The sequence below is a fragment of the Marmota flaviventris genome, chromosome 12 (genome assembly GCF_047511675.1).
Source record: "Marmota flaviventris isolate mMarFla1 chromosome 12, mMarFla1.hap1, whole genome shotgun sequence".
Classification (NCBI taxonomy): domain Eukaryota; kingdom Metazoa; phylum Chordata; class Mammalia; order Rodentia; family Sciuridae; genus Marmota; species Marmota flaviventris.
The window spans coordinates 92,130,517-92,149,693 of record NC_092509.1 but is presented as its reverse complement, the minus strand read 5'-3'; the positions used below and the strand labels follow the sequence as shown (position 1 = coordinate 92,149,693).

At 36.4% G+C, this 19,177-nt stretch overlaps 1 non-coding gene across 1 annotated transcript; it reads left to right on the top strand.

Moving 5' to 3' along the window:
* The first annotated feature begins 259 nt into the window (after positions 1 to 259).
* Trnag-ccc (transfer RNA glycine (anticodon CCC)) lies at positions 260 to 333 on the top strand. Its single transcript has one exon. It is a non-coding gene; the product is annotated as a tRNA-Gly (tRNA).
* Positions 334 to 19,177: the final 18,844 nt, after the last annotated feature.

The following is a 19,177-nucleotide window of genomic DNA, read 5'->3' as shown; positions in this document are numbered from 1 at the left end:
CTCTTTACAAGGAACTCACTCTGTGATATTTTGTTAGGGTAGCCTAACTGGACTAAGAGTCCTGGGCTTATGCCCTGCTCTATCTTCACTCCATAGAATTGGTTTTGGTACTTGATCTGTCTCTAATCTGTTTCTCTTTTTGGAACTCCTTTTACCCTTCTTTGGACAGAAGTTGATAGAATGGGGGTAAACATCTTCCAGATTCTCCCCAAAACGTTGGTCCACGCCTCTTCTCTATACAAGAAGGTAGTCTACAGGCTGGGGAAATAGCTCAGTTGGCAGAGTGTTTGCCTCCCATGCACAAGGCCCTGGGTTCAATCCCCAGCAGCACAAAAAGAAAAAAAAAAAAGAAAAGAAAGTACTCCATACAGTTCTTTGTTGCATTTTCTGAATGTCTGTAGAGGATTTTTTTCTTTTTTTTTTTTAGGACATCATTCATTGCTTCCATGATGAAGTGCCAGTTTTGAAAAAAATATAGTGGACTGTTTTTGCCACAAAAGTGAGATATATCTCTGTTTTGCACCTGTTTCCCTTATCGAATCTTAGCATTGGTTCTGTCCTTAAACATATTGAATGCTCAATAAATCTTTGTTAAATGTGCAATTCACAAAAATTAACTGCAAGTATGAATGCGATCTAACTTGACACTTTTTTTTTTTTTTTAAAGAGAGAGTGGGAGAGAGAGAGAGAATTTTTTTTTTTTTAATATTTATTTTTTAGTTCTCGGCAGACACAACATCTTTGTATATGGTGCTGAGGATCGAACCTGGGCCACACGCATGCCAGGCGAGCACGCTACCACTTGAGCTACATCCCCAGCCCCTAACTTGACGCTTTTTAATTAGAACGCATAGTCTCTGTGAAGAAGTTTTTTCAATAATGTGTACTTTTCCATCCTCATTTGAACATGGTGGGAGCTTGGAAAATGGAAAATTCCAAATCTCAGGAAAGTATTTTTTGAAAACCACTTCATGAATAAAATTGTCTGCTTTTATTAATTTTAGTCAAGATTTTATTGCTACTGACATGTTCCAGCAGTCCTTACATAACAAATAGTGGAGAGAAAATTTAAAGATTTGCAGTGATTGTGGTAGCATATGATTTTAACGTAGCTCTGCATAATCTTTCTCACATAGGATATTTTGATTTGTCCACTCTAGTACAGTAGATGTAACACTGAATTATATGTTACATTCTTCCCCTGCCTTGAGTTCCTATGTGACTTTGCTTAACTTTAGATTTTTGTTGTGTCCTATGCATGGTAAGATTATTATGACTTTTCAAATCTCTACAAATGCAGGGAGTTAGCTCATTGGTGAGGTCGTGCTGGTGAAAGGAAACTTGTTTATTGCACAAAATTAATTTAATTGGGATTTTTTGAAGCCCTTGAACAACTATTGCAGTAATCAAAAGAGTTCCTAATCTTAACATAATTGAATTTAATCTTTAATTTATCCCCTCCCAATATCCCTCCTCTGAGTCTCTATTCTGTTTTAGATCATCTTTTGGGGGTCATTGGCTAGGCATTTGAGGGATTTTTCTCTCTTAACTTTTCTCAGAAGTTAGAAAACCAAATTTCTGCAATAAAAGTCTTACTGGAGTCTAAATGTAAATTTCCAGTTTATTTGTTGGTCTATGATGCATCTATGAAACATTTATTTGACATTATCCTCTACCCAGAGTGCCCTTCTCCTCTACCCAGAGCTAAACCAAATATACTCATTCTTTAAAAATTCAACTGAAATGTCACATTCTTCTAGAAGTCCTCCCTCATTGTGCTTTCTGCTCTCTTATTTCTCCTATGACATTTTTTCATGTGATGCCCTTGTCACCAGACCTATCAGTTATCATTGTATGAGGACAGATGCAATACCTTTTTCACCATTTAATTCCCAGACCAAATGCAGCCTGATACATAATAAGCATTCAACAATATTGAATGAATGCATAAATTAATGAATGAAATTAGTAAATTGAGTCTTTATTATCTTGATTTTTCTCTGGTACTCTTCCCTTTCCAGATTCTTACTGTGTCCTTGATCTTCTAGACTCTATAATTTTTATCTTTTGGAAGACAATTCTGTTAAAGTCAAGAGATGAATTTTTGGTGCATCCCAAGGTATTTATTAAATGAATGAATGAGTGAAACAATCAATCAGACCTTTTTCTAGATATTCATGAAGCCTGTTAATTTCTTACACACTCTGATTGTAGTTCTGTTTCTGAATTGAAAGCAAACGTTGCTGGGATGAACACAGTGTGCTCCAAATACAAGGAAAATTGTGAATTTCTTTGGGCAGATAATGAGTGTTAATGAGTCCTCCTACTTGACTTCCAGAATTTCAGGGAAACAGAAGCCTTTGCTAGATCTGGAACTTTTGGTGGGGGAGTAAAAGAATTATAAATACAGCTGGACTGAGGCATTTTCTCTTTCTTTTGGCACTCTGTCTCTTGGAATCCTTTATCATTTTTAGGCATCCATGGGTAAGTTCCTAACTATTCCTGTTTGTGAAAAATTCTGAAGGAATAGGAGTTGGGCCCAAGAGAAATACTGTATAGATCTCAGGTAGTCTGGTCTAAATAGAACAGAATTAATTCACTAGTGTAGAATTATTGTGGCTTGCAGTCAAGACTTGAGCTAAAAATAGAATGGGTGTTCTTGGACTATATTGGACGTTTCTTGGAGATCTAGCTATGGTGTCACTCATTTTTACAAGTCAAGAGTTAGTGGATTTGGCTTTAATTACCTTTTCCAGGGGATATAGCTAACAGTATGAGGTCTGGATAAATATTTTGTATTTGAGAGTAATATTATTAAAAACTGTACTGAAATATTAGTTTTGTAGCAGCAATTAAGGACACTTGAAGGATGATAGTGAGTTCATGGGAATGAAGACGAGAAAAAAAAAGAAATACTGTGATTTCACAAAATAGGGAATAAAGACAATGACAAGTATTATTTGATGTAATTTACCTACTATGCAGTAGACTAGATTGTAGGAGGAAAAGTTTGATGACATTTCAAAATATATGCTATTTCCAAGTCAAATATATAAAACACATTTTCTTCATGTATTATGTTTCTTAATTTTAGAATGGTTTCTTTTGATAGGAATATTTAACACAAATATCTCAGTAATTATATTAAATTTGATTAAATATTCCAATTAAAGGACAGAGAATGTCATATTGGTTAAAATTGCAAAACTTACTATATACTGCATGTGATAGAAACACTTAAGTATTATAATGCAAAAATATCGGAAGTAAAAGGATGGAATAAAAAGATATGTCACGAAAACAAGTTTGGTATAGCTAAATTATTGTTAAATACATTTTGAGGCAAAATATTACTATGGATGTAGATGATCTGCTGATAATGATTCAGTCCAATAGGAAGTGCGTGTGAATACACATAGTTATTTACCTTCAAAGTGTGCGAAGCAAAAATTTGCAGAAAAATAAGGAGAAATAGATAAATGTATAATTATAGCAAGAAACTTAAATATAACTACATTAGTAATCCAAAAAAGAAGAAGCAGACAAAAAGTTGAAAGAATATCAAAGATTGGAACCTCATTAAAAAAACTCAACCCAAGTAACTTATGCACACTATAGTCCCCAACAGTTGTAGAAACGTATTATTTTCTAGTACAGAGAAAATATATATGTATATTTTTTTGTTTTTAAAATAGCTTTTACTTTTTAAGAGTTAATTGTGCGTTACAGGAAAAATAAAAACACAAGCAAAAACAAAGTCATCCAGAGAAATATATTTTAGAAATTAACTTAATACAGGGCCATGAACAAATTGCAACAAATTTCCAGGATTGAAATTATTTAGAGAATGTTCTTTGAGCACAATGAAATCAGGCCAGAAACCAGTAGCACAAAGATGACTACAACATTAGAAAGAGAACTGAAGTGAATCAGCTACCTCTTCTCTTCTCTTTCTGTACCTTGAACTCTTCAGGCTCTTAACTTGAAACCAGGAAGAAGTTGAGGAAGGAGTAAGGTTTATTTATACCTTTGGCATTTTGTCTAATACATGTTTCTGGACATGTTGATTATTAAAAGGATATGTTTAATATAAGAGTAAAGAGAGAAATTACAGTAACTGCTATATTTCCATCAATGGGAGAGCAAAAGGAGAAAATAATATACAATGCAAAAATAAGGGCAAATAGGGAAAAATGAAATGCTATTTAATGTAGCACCATCAAAGCCCTCTTACCCAAAGTAATGGTTACACTATGGATCTCTACAGATTCATCCAAAAAAAATTCCAAATGGAAAAATAAACAACAACAACAACATAAACTTGATATTTGACATTTATGGTACTAATAATTCATAGCAGTTTAGAAGTAAGCAGTTGATTTAATGCTGTTATGGTGGAATTTGACACTAATAAACAAAATGTGATGATCAGGAACACAGGGATTTTAGCCATACCAACTCAAGATGGGAAAACATTATTTAAAGTGAGTAATGATTAAGAGGTTGGACTTTGGAGGCAGATGGCTTGAGTTCAAATGCTGTTCATAGGTGTGAGATCCTAGACCCTCTTAGCATTCTTGTGCTTCAGTTCAGTTATTTAAAGTGAGACAATGACAATAGGATTTGGTTGGGGATTAAGGATGATAATATATGAAAAACACCAGCATATACTAAACACTCAGTGATTGGTTATTATCAGTATTTGTTATCTGTATCACTCTGTGAAAATTCCTCCAGGTAAACTTGTACTGCTCCAAATTAGGTTTGAATTGTTAAACAGACCATGGTATTGCACGTACCATGGTATGTACTATCTATCACTTATTAATGGAAGCATTTAATTATTTGCAATGTAAAATACATGGCATGAGTTGCCGTGACTCACATACTGAATCACTGAGATAAGTCCTGTCATGTAGAATAATTTTAGCATGAATGTATTTCTGGAAAAAAAAAAAGAGAATTCTGATAGCCCCTCCCAACCACACCTTACACGACTTGTCTTGGATGATTAGTGATGTTAGTGCTGTTCCCTGTACAGTTTTCTACTGCTTTGCAGAATGAAAAGCCTGCAGGGCAGTGTGTGTGTGGTGGGGGGATGGGGAGGTGGTAGTGAGGGGAAGAGGTAGAGATTTGCCATTAGCCAATTAGAAAGTTTGTGTTTCTTTAATTCCCAGATTTCCAGATACCTATAGTTTTTAATTGATTGAATTCGGGAGGTTTTTTCTTGTCTTAAATTATTATTCTTTATCTATTGCCTAGTCTCACAATTCTAATATGCAGTGTTCAGATACTCAGTTCTTTGGTCCATGATTGTCTTCCAACTCCTTGTCTTGTATTATACGCTTGCCAATGTGGAACAATTCATCTATTCACAATGTGCTTTTTTCTCATCCTGCACTGTCTTCATCTCTCTCCGCCAATAGCAAGCTCCAGGTCCAGCTAAATACCACCTTCTTCAAAGTGCTCACTGTTCCCTGCTGTACCCACAGCTGAGATTGTCCCTCCTCTCAACCCATGACATACACTGTATCCCTATCATGACTTCTCAGGTATTCTATTTGGGTTTTGTGGCAATGTGATTCCATATCTTATTACCTCTGATAAATTAAAATCGTGTTGAAAACGAATAATCTCTTAATGCTCTTTAAACTGGATTGTCATATATATATATATATATATATATATATATATATAATGCTCAGAAATATTGTTTAAATAAACGAATGAGGAAAATAAAGATTGTAAATATATGAGGACACAGATAGGAGGAATATCATCATCTTGTTTAACTGATTATTCACAGCTAGTTTAGCTATAGTTACTAGTAGCCATAACAAATATGAATGGTTATTTGAATTTCAGAAGTATGGAAAATAATCAATTGTGTTAATTCACTTAGAAAACAAGATAACAAATCAATGTACTTGGCTTAGATAAATTAATTCATGGAAATACTATTTTTATATTTAAGAGATTTTAGAAGATGTTTTCAGGCATACACCAGAGTATTGAGACTATGTTCAATTGTTGGTTATCTGTGAGTCTTCCAGAATCATTTCTTGCATATTTTCCTTGCATACTTTACTGTTCATTAGGAATCTTATTTATAAGATATTTGTTACATACCTGAAATAATCCATGGGCACAATTTCTACTGGTCTATGGATTTCTCTTTTTTTAAAGAAATATAATTTTTTGGAATGCAACTATTTTAAATTAATTATACAATCTTCAAAAAAACACCCTTTTAAAATCAGTATTCTGGAATTGCTTTCTTTTTAAAAAAACTGCCTTTTGTATAAAAATGACACGAAAAGAAAGTTTGGAGAATTTTACTAATTATATAAACTCAGAGGAACAAATCTTTCAAGCAGACATGATCAATTAGATGGTCACCATGCAGTTGAAATCATTTGGAACTGGACCATGAGGTGCCAGATTGCATTGTGAAGGATTTGAAAGCAAAGATGTCTACATGTGTCTGAATTCCTAGTTCTTGGTGAAAGATTGTCGTTCAATAAGTAGCTGCTGAATCAATGATGCATGAGTGAATGAATGAATGCCCTACTTCCTGTCTGCTTTGAGATTGGAAGTGACATGCCTGTCAGTAGAATAAAACAATCAGCTTCATCTACTGCTAGACTAAAATTAAATGTAGGACATGAAAGGGCCTGCTTCAATTATTTGCCCAATGACATTTTATGGACCATGATTAATTTTAAATACAAAGAAATTTTATTTTTATGTTTCGCCCATCATCCACTCCTACCTATTCTGGTTATTTACAGACTGTTGTTACTTCGGAGGTGTGACATGGCTTTTGGTCAATGATGATTCAGATAAGCACCCTTAGGTAATCCAGAAAAATGTGCTGCACCTAGGTGATCTATCATATCTGAATACATTGTCCTATTTTGACGCCCAGTGTTTTCTAGAATGTGAAGCTCATTAAATCACAGGTATTATGCCCACTGGCCAGTAGGAGTTTATTTATTGCTCAAGTAAAATTAATTTATTAAATTCTCACCTTTATGTGGAAACCCCAGAATTATTAAAAAAAAAAATATATATATATATATATATATATATCATAGAGACATAGATATAGATGATATATCTTCTATCACAGGAAGCTCACTTCTCTATAGTTTCCTTCTCCCATGTAGATATACCCAAATCAATTTTTCATCTAAAGTAAAAGTCTTTGCAACTTTATGCCCCATTTATCTTCTGCCTTCTGTCCCTTTCCACCCTACTTCAAAGAGTAGTTTAATTCACTCTTTGTCCTCATCACTTCAAAACATTTCAATTCAGTCTAACCTTAAACTCAGTTACAATTTATCAAGAGATCACCAGTAATTGTTTTGCCACTTAATCCAAATAAGACTTTTCAAGTTTTTTCTTACTTAACCTCATAACATACTTAAAATCTCGTTTGTTTTTCTCTGCATTTTGAAGGACCATCTTCCCTAGATTTCTATAATAATAGAATTTATCTCATCCACAGTTACTTTTTAACAGATCTAGATTTTTTAAAAAAAGTTTTCTAGTGATCAAGGGAACATATCCCCATTTGTGACTACCAGTAACGGATTTAGCCATGGATATTCTAGCTTATAAGGTACAAGGAGAACTCTGTTACAGGGTTGTATTGAATGAATTGTATTAAAGAAGTGATATCTAAAATTCTGATAGTCATCTTATTAGTAAAAAGGCAGGGGAGGGAGGGAGGGAGAGAGAGAGAGAGAAAGAGAGACAGAGAGAGAGAGAGAGAATGTCAGTCTATCTCCAGTGATTAACAACATGTACTTTGGAATCCCAGTTCTCCAAGGTTTTCCACCCATAGCTGGTTGAACCCATGGATGTAAAACTCACAATTAAAGAAGACAATTGTGTTGTCTATTCCTCGACTTATTATTATTATTACTTGGTTCATAATTATGCCATTGTTAGTTCCCCTCCTCAGTATCTCAAGTTTCATAGCTCCAATTACAAAATAATGGTGACTCCTAAATGTACAGTTCAAAATGTAAATATATAACGAAGACCTCACTTCTGAGTTCCAAACCCATACATCAAATGATTATTGTATTTCTATAGATGTTTCAGAGGCAACTCAAATTAAATGTTTTCAAAACTATGCTCATTATCTCTCCTTTTATCAACTCCAAAGCTGATCATTCATTTTTACTCCCTTTTTAAGTGAATGTATCCTGGTGTCCTCAGTTACAAGTTTAGGTATTAATGGTAACTCCTTCTCTCCTTCACCTATCTATATCTGCATCAATCATTTGGTCTTTTCAAAAAATTCCAGGAGCAACACAGAGACCACTGTAGCTGGAGCAGAATGAGCAGCCACCAAGGATGTTGGAAAGAAAGAATTCCATTTCAGATATATTGTGAAAGAAGAGTCCATATGATTCATTAATAAATTCATGTGAAATGAAGGAGGAAGAGAAGGTTCAAAGATTAGGTCAGGATTTTGGTCCTGAGTAAACTGAAGCATGGAGTCACCATTTACTTAAGATTGGGAAAGGCTCTATAAAGAGCAGGTCTCATCCATTGCTGGTGGGACAGCAAATTGGGGCAACCATGATGGAAAGCGGTATGAAGATTTCTTAGAAGACTTGGAGTGGAACCACCATTTGATCTAGTTATCCCACTCCTCAGTTTATACCCAAGGGACTTAGAATCAGCATATTACAGGGACATAGCCACATCAATGTTTATAGCAGCTCAATTCATAATAGCCAAGCTATGAAACCAACCTTCACAGATGATGGATAAATGTGGTATATATCACAGTGGGATATTACTCAGCCATAAAGAAGAATGAAATTATGGCATTTGCCAGTCAGTGTATGGAACTGGAGAATACCATGCTAAGTGAAATAAGCCAAACCCCCAAACACCAAAGGCCGAATGTCCTCGTCTATATGTGGATGCTAACCCACAGCAGGGAGGGTGGAGAGGGGAAAAGTAAAAATTCATTGGATTAGACAAAGGGAAATGGAGGGAAACCAGTGGGGAGAAGAATAGGAAGGACAGTAGAATTAATAGACATAACTTTCATATCCTTGTATTTGAATACATGACCAGGGTCACTTAAAAGTATTATTTTGGATTAAATGGCATCACATATAACCAAAAGAATAGGCTATGAATTAAAATAAGTTATATGCCCTGTATATATAATATGCCAAAATACATTCTACTGTCATGTATATCTAAAAATAACAATAAAAGAGAAAGAGTTGGAAATAATAATAATAATAATAAAACAGATCTTAGAGGGAAGTGTTAGAAGTTTATTTCTGAGTATGGTAAATGTTTGCAATGTCTATTAGTCCAGAGCGTGCATAAGCTGTTTAGTAGCCTATTCTGGATTCAGGGGAGAAGATTGGGCTGAAAATATAAATTTGGAAATCAATAGAACATGGATAAAATAAAAGACCATGAAATTGGATGTACCACGAAGGGATTCAGAGAAGGAAAAGAGAAATAGTTTAAGGGCTGAGCCCAGAGATATTTCAGTACTCCTCAGAGTATCTGAGGAACAAAGGAGACTGAGCAAAGGAAATGAGTGCCATGCATGTTGCTGAAAGCTCGTCCTTGTCCCCAATGCTAATCCAATAATGAGGACACGGTTTTTGAGAAAAAGGGAAAAGAAGATTTATTCCTTTGCTAGCAAAGGAGAAACAGGGGACTCCTGTCCCAGAGACTGTGATTCTGCCCATCAACAGGAACAGGGGCCTTTTAAAGTTGATTGATTCAAGGGCCTACATTCCACATCTTCTCTGTTGAAGTTTTAATTCTTGTTAATTTGGGAAATTCTGATTTCTGAGATCTTCTGGTGCCATCCCTGAAGCCTGGAATACTTCTTTTCTTCCTGTGGAGGGTGTGTACTCAAGGACAGATAAATCTGCCTTAGATGGGGAAGAAAGGTTTCCCCTGAGATCAGGGAGGGGGAGAGATTAGGGAAGAGCAGGGAGAGAGGAAGAGAAAGAAACCAGTCTATTTTAAAAATCAGTCATAGTGGCAGAGCAGCAAGGGTTGTATTCAAAGCATAAAGTGGACCACTGTTACCTGCATAGTAGGAAAGCCAGGAGAGGGTGCTTCTAAAGACCAGATAGCTTTGCAAAGATGTGGAAGAAAGCAACTATGTCAAGACTGTTGAATGAGGATTGGGAATCCACCATTGGATTTAGCACCATGAGAGGCAATAGTGATCTATGCTGGTTAAATTCTATTCCCTTAAAGGTCTTTGACTTGACCTCTTGTGCAGTTTTTTGAGACTGCACAAAGCTGGATTAAGAATCTCTCAACAAGCACCATAACACATCTGTCTATTTACACTCAACCTAATGCTTGATGTTGCCTTTTACTTATCCTTCTCCTCTAAATTATAAATACCTCCAGGGCAAAGACTTGAGCTTGATTGCTAGTGTATCTTGCACAATATCTGGCAAAGAGTAGAGTTGGGACAACTCTTTACCAAATGAAATTTAATTGAATCGCCTATCAATTGTGCCAGACGTACACCCTGCCAGGTTTAACAGCAACAACAAAAAAAGGGTGGGTAGCAGTGAGTAGCAAGTATCAGTGACGCATCCTTCGATGACAAAGACTAATATTTTTGCCTCATTTGGTTTATTTCCGATTCAGAACAGCTTGTTAGGACAATCCAAAATGAAAGTAGCTCCTAATGGAATATCTAGGTGTGTCCATTGCCTGGGGACAAAAGAAGAGCCCAAAGCCAGCTAAGCAAATCAGGTAACAATTGCTATTAGTCAGCAAAGCCCACCCCAGGAAAACCTTATCAGTGGAGGGCTCCTGACTGGGGTCTTCCTGGAAGAACTGGCAGTAAAAGACTATGAAATGTAAATAGTTTAATTCTACAGATCGACTAATTGAAATGGACGTGGAGGACACAAGAATAACATCCACAAACCCTAAAACACACAAAGCAAAACACCCACAACAGCCTTCCAAGCCAGGCAGGCTTGTTTTATTTTCCACAGGGTGTTCTTTAGATTTACCTCTGTCAAAATCATCTCATTCATTGATTTGTTTACTTGTTTACTGTTTGTCTCTCTGGCTCTCTGGCTGTTTTTTTATAAAAGCAGATGACTTCTGTAACTTGTCCCGTTCACATCTCTAATGCATGATAGATATAGCTTTTAGTAAACATGAGTTGAATGAGCAAGGACATAAGTGAATGAATCTCAAATGGTATACAAAATAAAATACTAATATATGTTATTCCTTCTTTCATAATGCTACTAGTGTGGCTGGGCGTGGTAGCACATGCCTGTAATTCTAGGAACTTGGGAGGCTGAGGCGGGAAGACTGCAAATTTAAGGCCGGCCTCAGCTCAGTGATAGAGCGCCTCTGGGTTCAATCTCGAGTCCCCTCCCCCAACTCCCTTCCCACACACACTTGGCATCTAAACTACCAGAGTAATAAATTTTTATGGCCACTTACATAGTAACCTCAGGGATTGTATTTTACATCAGCTGGAGTTGACTGTTCTCAGCACTGGTCTGTCTCCACTCACAAATATGTCTCTGATTCCATTTTAAACACACTCTCTAATAGAAGCAGCTTCAGAACACTGAGGTTGACATGAAAGCACTGTGCAATTCCACAAATATCTACCCCACCTGCACCCTTTCTTTTTCATCTCTCCCTTCCTTCCATTCTTACCTCCACTCTTAAATCAAGCTGTCTCTCTTCAGTAGTAGGGAACAAATAAAGAAACGTCCTATCAGTTTAGAGCATAATTAACTTCATAATTGGAGACAGAGATTGGAAACTTGGTTTCTGTTGCTTATGCTTGCTACTGGAAAGTTGTGCAAGCATTTCTGGATAAATTTTTCAAAAACACACTGAATCTTCCCCTTTCCTCATTGAGTATGAACTGCACTTGGTGACTCGCTTCCAAAGAAAAGAGTATGGGATGGGGTGGAAAGTCACTTCAGAATAAAGAAAATTGGCAAACAGTATCTTCACCAAGTCGTGGATGTAAACTTCCCGTGTGACGTAATTCGGATGGTCTATGATGAGAATGGCACTTCAGTTCTGTAACACTCTTCACCAAACCAAAGTCTAGCCATGAAAAAAAAAAAACATCAGATAAACCAGATGAAGAACATTCATTCTATAAAGTACCTGACCAGTCCTCTTCAAATCTGTCAAGGTCATCCAAAAAGAGGAAAGAGAAACTGTCACAGACCAAAGATGACAACTAAGGAGACGCAATGACCACATGTAATGCAGTGCCCTGGGTAGGATCTTAAAACCAGAGGAATTTTAAGGAAAATCAGTGAAATCTTGGAAAAGCCTGGATTTTAGTTAATAGGAATACATCAGTGTTGGTTTGTTGTGACAAACGTACTGCGGTTCTTTAGGAGGTTAACTATAGGGAAGCTGGTGTGGAAACTCCATACTCTTGGCAACTTTTTTATGTCTAAAACTCCTCTGATTTTGCTAAAAAGAATCAACTACTAAATTCTAGCTTGATATCTCCTACAGCTTCCCAGAAATATTTGTCAAAATGTAACTTTTAACATTTCTTGTTTGATTTTTTTTTTGGTGGGGGGGCACTAGGGATTGAGCTCAGGGGCACTCGATCACTGAGCCACATCCCCAGCCCTGCTTTGTATTTTTATTTAGAGACAGAGTCTTACCTAGTTGCTTTAGCACCTCACTTTTGCTGAGGCTGGCTTTGAACTCACAATCCTCCTGCCTCAGCCTCCTGAACCGCTGGGATTACAGGCATGTGCCACCACACCTGGCTAAATTTCTTGGATTTTTTGGTGTGTTTTATTTATTTATTTATTTGGTACTGGGGATTGAACCCAGGGGCAGTTAACCACGAGCCAATCCCCAGCCCTTTTAAAAAATATTTTGAGACAGGGTCTCACTAAGTTGCTTAGGGCCTCACTAATTTGCTAAGACTGGCTTTGAATTTGTGATCCTCTTGCCTCAGTCTCTTGAATCACTGGGATTGTAGGTGTGTGTCACAGAGCCTGGCAATACTTTGTTTTTATGGTAATCAAAATTTAAAAGTCTGCGGCTGAGGTTGTAGCTCAGTGGTGGAGCGCTGGCCTAGCATGCAGGAGGCATGATCCTCAGTATCACATGAAAATAAATAAATAAAGGTATTGTGTCTATCTACAACTAAAAATAATTTTTAAAAAAATTAAAAATCTATCCAGACATAGTGGTGCACACCTGTAATCCCAGCAAGTCAGAAGGCTGAGACAGGAGGATCACAAGTTCAAAGCCAGCCTCAACAAATTATTGAGGCCCTAAGCAACTTAATGGACCATGTCTCAAAAAAAAAAAAAAAAAAAAAAAGGGCTGGGGATATGGCCCAGTAATTAAATGCTCCTGGGTTCAATCCCCAGTACTAAAAAAAAATAAAATTAAAAGCCTATGGCAATGTTTTGGTGACATAATAATTAGTATAAGAACCTGGGACACATATTTCAACAAATAAACTTCAAAATTCTACAAAGATTGTCATTTTTGACATCCCAGGGTTTTGTATAGTTTTTTTTTGTTTGTTTGTTTGCTGTTGCTTCCCTAGGGACTATTATGATATAAATAGAATACCGAGTTAACATGTTATTTTAATATCACTTTCATACTTTGATATGTTAATATTTTAAATACAATGTTAAACCAATGGCTACTTTTATTGATGTAAAGAGAAGGGGGAAATAATTAGCTGTTCTTTTCTTTTTCTTTCTTTTTTTTTTTACCGGGGATTGAACTCAGGGGCACTCAGCCACTGACTGAGCCACATCCTCAGCCCTATTTTGTATTTTATTTAAAGACAGGATCTCACTGAGTTGCTTAGTGCCTCACTATTGCTGAGGCTGGCTTTGAACTCCAGGTCCTCCTGCCTCAGCCTCCCCAGCCACTGAGATTACAGGCATGTGCCACCATGTCCAGCCTTAGCTATTCTTTTTTAACTTCTCTGTTATCTGATTTGCTACATGAATATATATAATTTTGTATAATGTTTTTGTTTCATTTTTATGGTGCTGGGCTTAGAAATGAGCTTCTATTCCTAATGGAATATTTTTAATTTTAAAAAAAAGCAGTGAAGAAAATCATCAATCCAGACAAAATTTACTGATGAATGAAAATTTACATTGATGAATGGACAATACCTTGTTATTAGGCATTAATTAGAGTATGTTTTATAGAAATTATAAAGGGACAATTGTAGATATAAGAGAAACGATTGCTTAACACTGACATTTATAAAGCTCCTTTTGTAAATAAGTTGAATAAATTTATAGGGTCCCAGGATGGCACAAGTTATGAGGTTTTGAATCCCAATTTTGCCCTTGGTTAATAAGTATTTTTTTCGATACGTCAGTTCTTTTTTTATTTTTCCCATTAACATGAGCTTTCAGAGGAACAATTATTTATGGTTTTGAAAATTGCTAGCTTTTACTATTTATATTCATTAGGCTGCTAAATACTCTGGGAATATATGCCGCAGGGAATTGGGGTAATTGTCCGTGCTAACCAAGTGGAGTAATAAAATGTTTAACACATAAAACTTTCCACTTCTACTTTCCTTGTAGGAAGTTTATTAGCATTTACAACCACCATGATGTTAGGAACCAACACTTATTAAAAACCACTTTGTGAAGAAATACTGCCAGTTTCATGCCAGTTCTTTAAACTGAAGGAACTGGTCGCCAGGAAGCATGAATAGGCTTTGTTCTCAGCATCTGGAGTTACCCTGTTTTAATTTAGAGGTAACCCCAACAATCACTAGTTCATGACAGAGCTGACGTTGCCAGGACTTTCCAAACCTTCCAGGACGGCTGGGGAATCTAGGTGAGGGCCCTTGCTGATCTCAAGGTATTTCAGAAGAAAGAGGTACTAACAATATTCTAGAGGGGCCAGGCTTTGATCTGAAAGACACGTGGTATTTTATGACTGGGAAATGAAAATATGTTACCTTCATCTTTCTGCTATAAAGCAGTTCTGTACATAATGGCTTTAAATTTCAATTGCCATTGAGTTTGAAGACTGAAGAAACTCGGGAAAGTCATTAAAACTTTTTGTGTCTCCTTTACCTCATTACCTTCTAGTAAATGGGGAAAATAATATAAATCCATTGGGGGGGGTCGGAGCATAGGAAGATGTTTTTAAGGTGGGGGCATAGCTCAGTGGTAGAGCATTTTCCTGGCATGAGAGACCATGGGTTCAATCCCCAACATCACAAAAATAAATAAATAGATAAATAAATATGTAAAAAAAAAAAAAAGGTTTTCAAAAATGCCAAGCACATGTTGGGTCTTCTTCCAGATATTACCTAGTAGATACAGAAGAAGGATAAAAAGAAATTGACTTTTCATGTCTCTATCATCTAACCCATATCATAACAAGAAAGATAGTTAAATTGATTCAATCATGAACAAAACGATTCATTCTTAATCTTTTAAGAAAAGGGAAACAAATGACTCAGTTTAGAAACCTCTATGTTTTTATTTGTTGCTTTGGTATACAAAATTTGCGGGTTAACAAAGATCAGATTCTAAATATTTAACTTCATACAAGACATTTGGATTAGTATTTCCATTCAATCACTTCTGATCACTTAGTGACAAATTGGGCTTCTTATTGCATAATCATTTCTGCATTTGGATCTCAGAATATAATCCGAAGCCCTTCTCTTGGTTGTGTGTGTGCGTGTCTCTGTGTGTCTGTGTGGGCTTGAGTATTTTACAAATATTTGGTACTCGGCAGCTTTGTTTTTGCAAGCAGTTGTTCATCAACTATTTCCACAAACTTGTACCTTAACAAGATTAAACTAACTTCAAGAACAACATTTATGGATGGAGAACAGGTATCTACTATAAAAAGAAATAGACCATTAATTCCTCTTGAAAAATTAGTTTCTTTCATTCTGTTGAAAACTTGTAGACGCCATAGAGGTTTATGAAAGTCACTATGCTGGTGATGTAACAAGTGTTTTAGAAAAGTTAGGTTTTTTTAAAATTATTTTTCAGAAGTAGTTGATATAATACCTTTATTTTATTTATTTTTTATGTGGTGCTGAGGATCAGAACCCAGAGCTTCCACATGCTAGGCGAGTACTCTACCACTGAGCCACAACCCCAGCCCCCCCAAAAGTTAGGTTTTCTGAGTGTGTATTAGCTCAGATTTTTGTATCTGTATTATAAAATTATAAACGTTTGATTTTTTTCCCCCCTCCAAGTGTTGAATACCATTCACTCATCAGTTACAGACAGACCAAATCCCTGTTTTGGCCACATTTTACCTTTTGATCCAGATGAGACATAAACATCTTTTCTGCCTGGGGAACCACCCATTTGTTAGATATTTATTTCAGAGTTAAAAAAAAAAATAAGGGAGAAGTCTGGGCAGCTCAAGAGTGTGGTCCTCAGCAAGAGGGTCAATTCCCTGCAGAGAAGGTGCAGCCCTTGCCTGCAGAGACGGCGGTTACCAAGATAAACAAAGATACACAGATGATTAAACTGGAGAAAGAGATTGCTTCAAAGGCTGCTGCAAGCTAAATTCATCGAATGTGATCCGAAGGATCAGTTGGAGGCACTATGTAGAGGTTACTGAAGAACAGAACTGGACTGCAGGACTGCTGATGTTCCGTAGCTGAAACCACTATAATGGTTAGAACCTGGATTCCCAAGGTTTACAGGAGCTCCTGAAAAGAACACTCCTTGCTCAGCACACCAGACTTTAAGATTGGATTAGACTGTGCTCTGTGATTTTCTTTCTGAAAGAAAAAATTGCCATAAATTAAAATTAATTTTCCAAAATAAAAGTTTGTGTGTGTGTGTGTGTGTGTGTGTGTGTGTGTGATGGTGTATAGTTTTCAGTGATGGTATATATATTTTATTGATCTTTTTCCTAAATGTATTATCTTGTTTTATATAGTTTGGGTGCTGAGTCTCAAACGCAGGTCCTTGAGCATAATAGGCAAGCACTCTACCCCTGTGCTACATCCCCAGCTAAATGTATTATTAATAAATATTTCATGAGCAAGTTTGGAAAAGAAGAGTGGGTAAATTTCAAAACATCCTAGTCCGACAAAAGATGTAGCTGCCATATGTATATAATATACTTCACTAGACTAAATTGTAGTCATTAATAAATGCATATCCATTAGCTGCTAAGTTACCAAATTCATACCACTCAGCGATACAGTAATGCTGAGTAATAAAAAAGTCAGCACTTTTAATAAGCGTGATGGTATTTTCTGATCTGGTCATGAAAATAATCAGGTGTTCACATGCCCAAAGGGAGTGCTAATAGGTACCTCCCAAATTCTTGCACCACCTTTACTTCCCCTGGGAAAATGTCAAGAGAGGGTTGGAAATGTAGAGTAGAGCAATGCAATTTGAATTTTGAATTTCCTTGTCTGATGCCATCATAGATTGAACTCAATGTGTTGATCCTTACTTGACAAATTGAATTAGGCCTTTCAGAGAGGCAGTGTCAAACTCAAGTTCTAGTTTAAAACAAAGCTTTTAGAACTAGGACTGGTTGATAAAATTAATTAATGGACTGCTTCAACATATTGAACATTTTAAACAATGTATTGATTGCCTAAGATCTTCTGAATAGTATATGTCAAGCCTGACTCAAGAAACATGCTATCCTACAGCATCTATATCTCTTTAATCACTAACTATTGGAATTTAGGCCCAGCCCTGTCCTCAGCTCCCCGAGGAAAGCAAAGCAATAGACGACAGGAGTCCTGATCTCAAATGCAGGATTCTTCACATACATGAGGATGTATGTGAAGGAAATCACATATTTCTCTTTTAAGAATAACCAGAATTTGGGCTGGGGATATAGCTCAGTTGGTAGAGTGCTTGCCCTGCATGCACAAAGCCCTGGGTTCAATCCTCAGCACCACAAAAATAAATAAATAAATAAATAAACCACCACCACCACCAACAACAACAACAAAAACCCCAGAATTTAAGACATTGACAGATGTACATGGGAGAATATCAGAAAGAATTTACTGAACAAATTGAACCTTAGAAGGATCTTAAAAAGCAAGTAAAGCCTTGGACAGTGGTGTACACCTGTGATCTCAACTCCTCAGGAGGCTGAGGCAGGAAGATTGCAAGTTTAGGGTCAGACTCAGCAATTCAGTGAGGGTGCTAAGAACTTAGTAAGACCCTGTCTCAAAGTAAAAAGCAGTAAGGACTGGGGTGGTAACTTTGTGGTAAAGCACTCCTGGATTCAGCCCCCCAGTACAAAAAAAGAGTGAGTACAAATTAATAATTCTCAATCCTGGCTGTACATTAGACCCACTTAAGAATTTTTTTTAGAAACTACTCGGATGTCACCCTCAGAAATTCAGATTTAATTGGTCTAGAGTGAGACCCAGCATATTTTTACAAAGGTCCCCAGGTTATTTTAATGTGCAAGCAGGGTTAAGAACCTTGGACTAAGACAACAAGGAAGAGAAAGAAAAGAGAAAAAGTACAAGTGTAAAAACATTCTCCCATTTACTTACTCAATACAAATTTTTATTGAGTGTCTACTTGATGCTAGTCACTGAACTGGGTGGACAGTCAGACAAAAATAATTGAGAAATGATGCTTGAAGTTGTCCATCTAGTAAAATGATTCATGTATACAGTTTTTACAATGTAATATGATACTCGCATATGCACACACACGTACCTTCCTGGATGTGTGTGGTTTGTGTGCATGTATATATCTTATTTTCACAGTATGTTACAGGAGAATGACTATCATTTTGTTATTTTTATTGCTTACAGCATTGGTTCCCAAACTTGGCTGTAAATTGGAGTCACCTGAAGAACTTTAAAAAACACTGATTTGAGATTCCATACTCAGGGATTCTAATTTGGTTGTCTTTAGAATCAGGAAGAACAAAAAACCCAAAAAAAGTCTCCCTCGGTTTTCCTTGTACAAAGCACTGGCCTAGAGGGGCAAGCCTGACTAACGTGAAAGGTGCATTTGGGAGTCAGATTTGAATGGCAAGGGAAAGAGGATTTAGTGATTTCAAAATACAGGGGCTGGGAAGCGTGACACTGAATGACTGTCTTTGAAGGTTCTCTGTGGTCCAATGAAAGGGGACTGTTTAGAAGTATTTGGCAACAAAACAAAGAACGGAA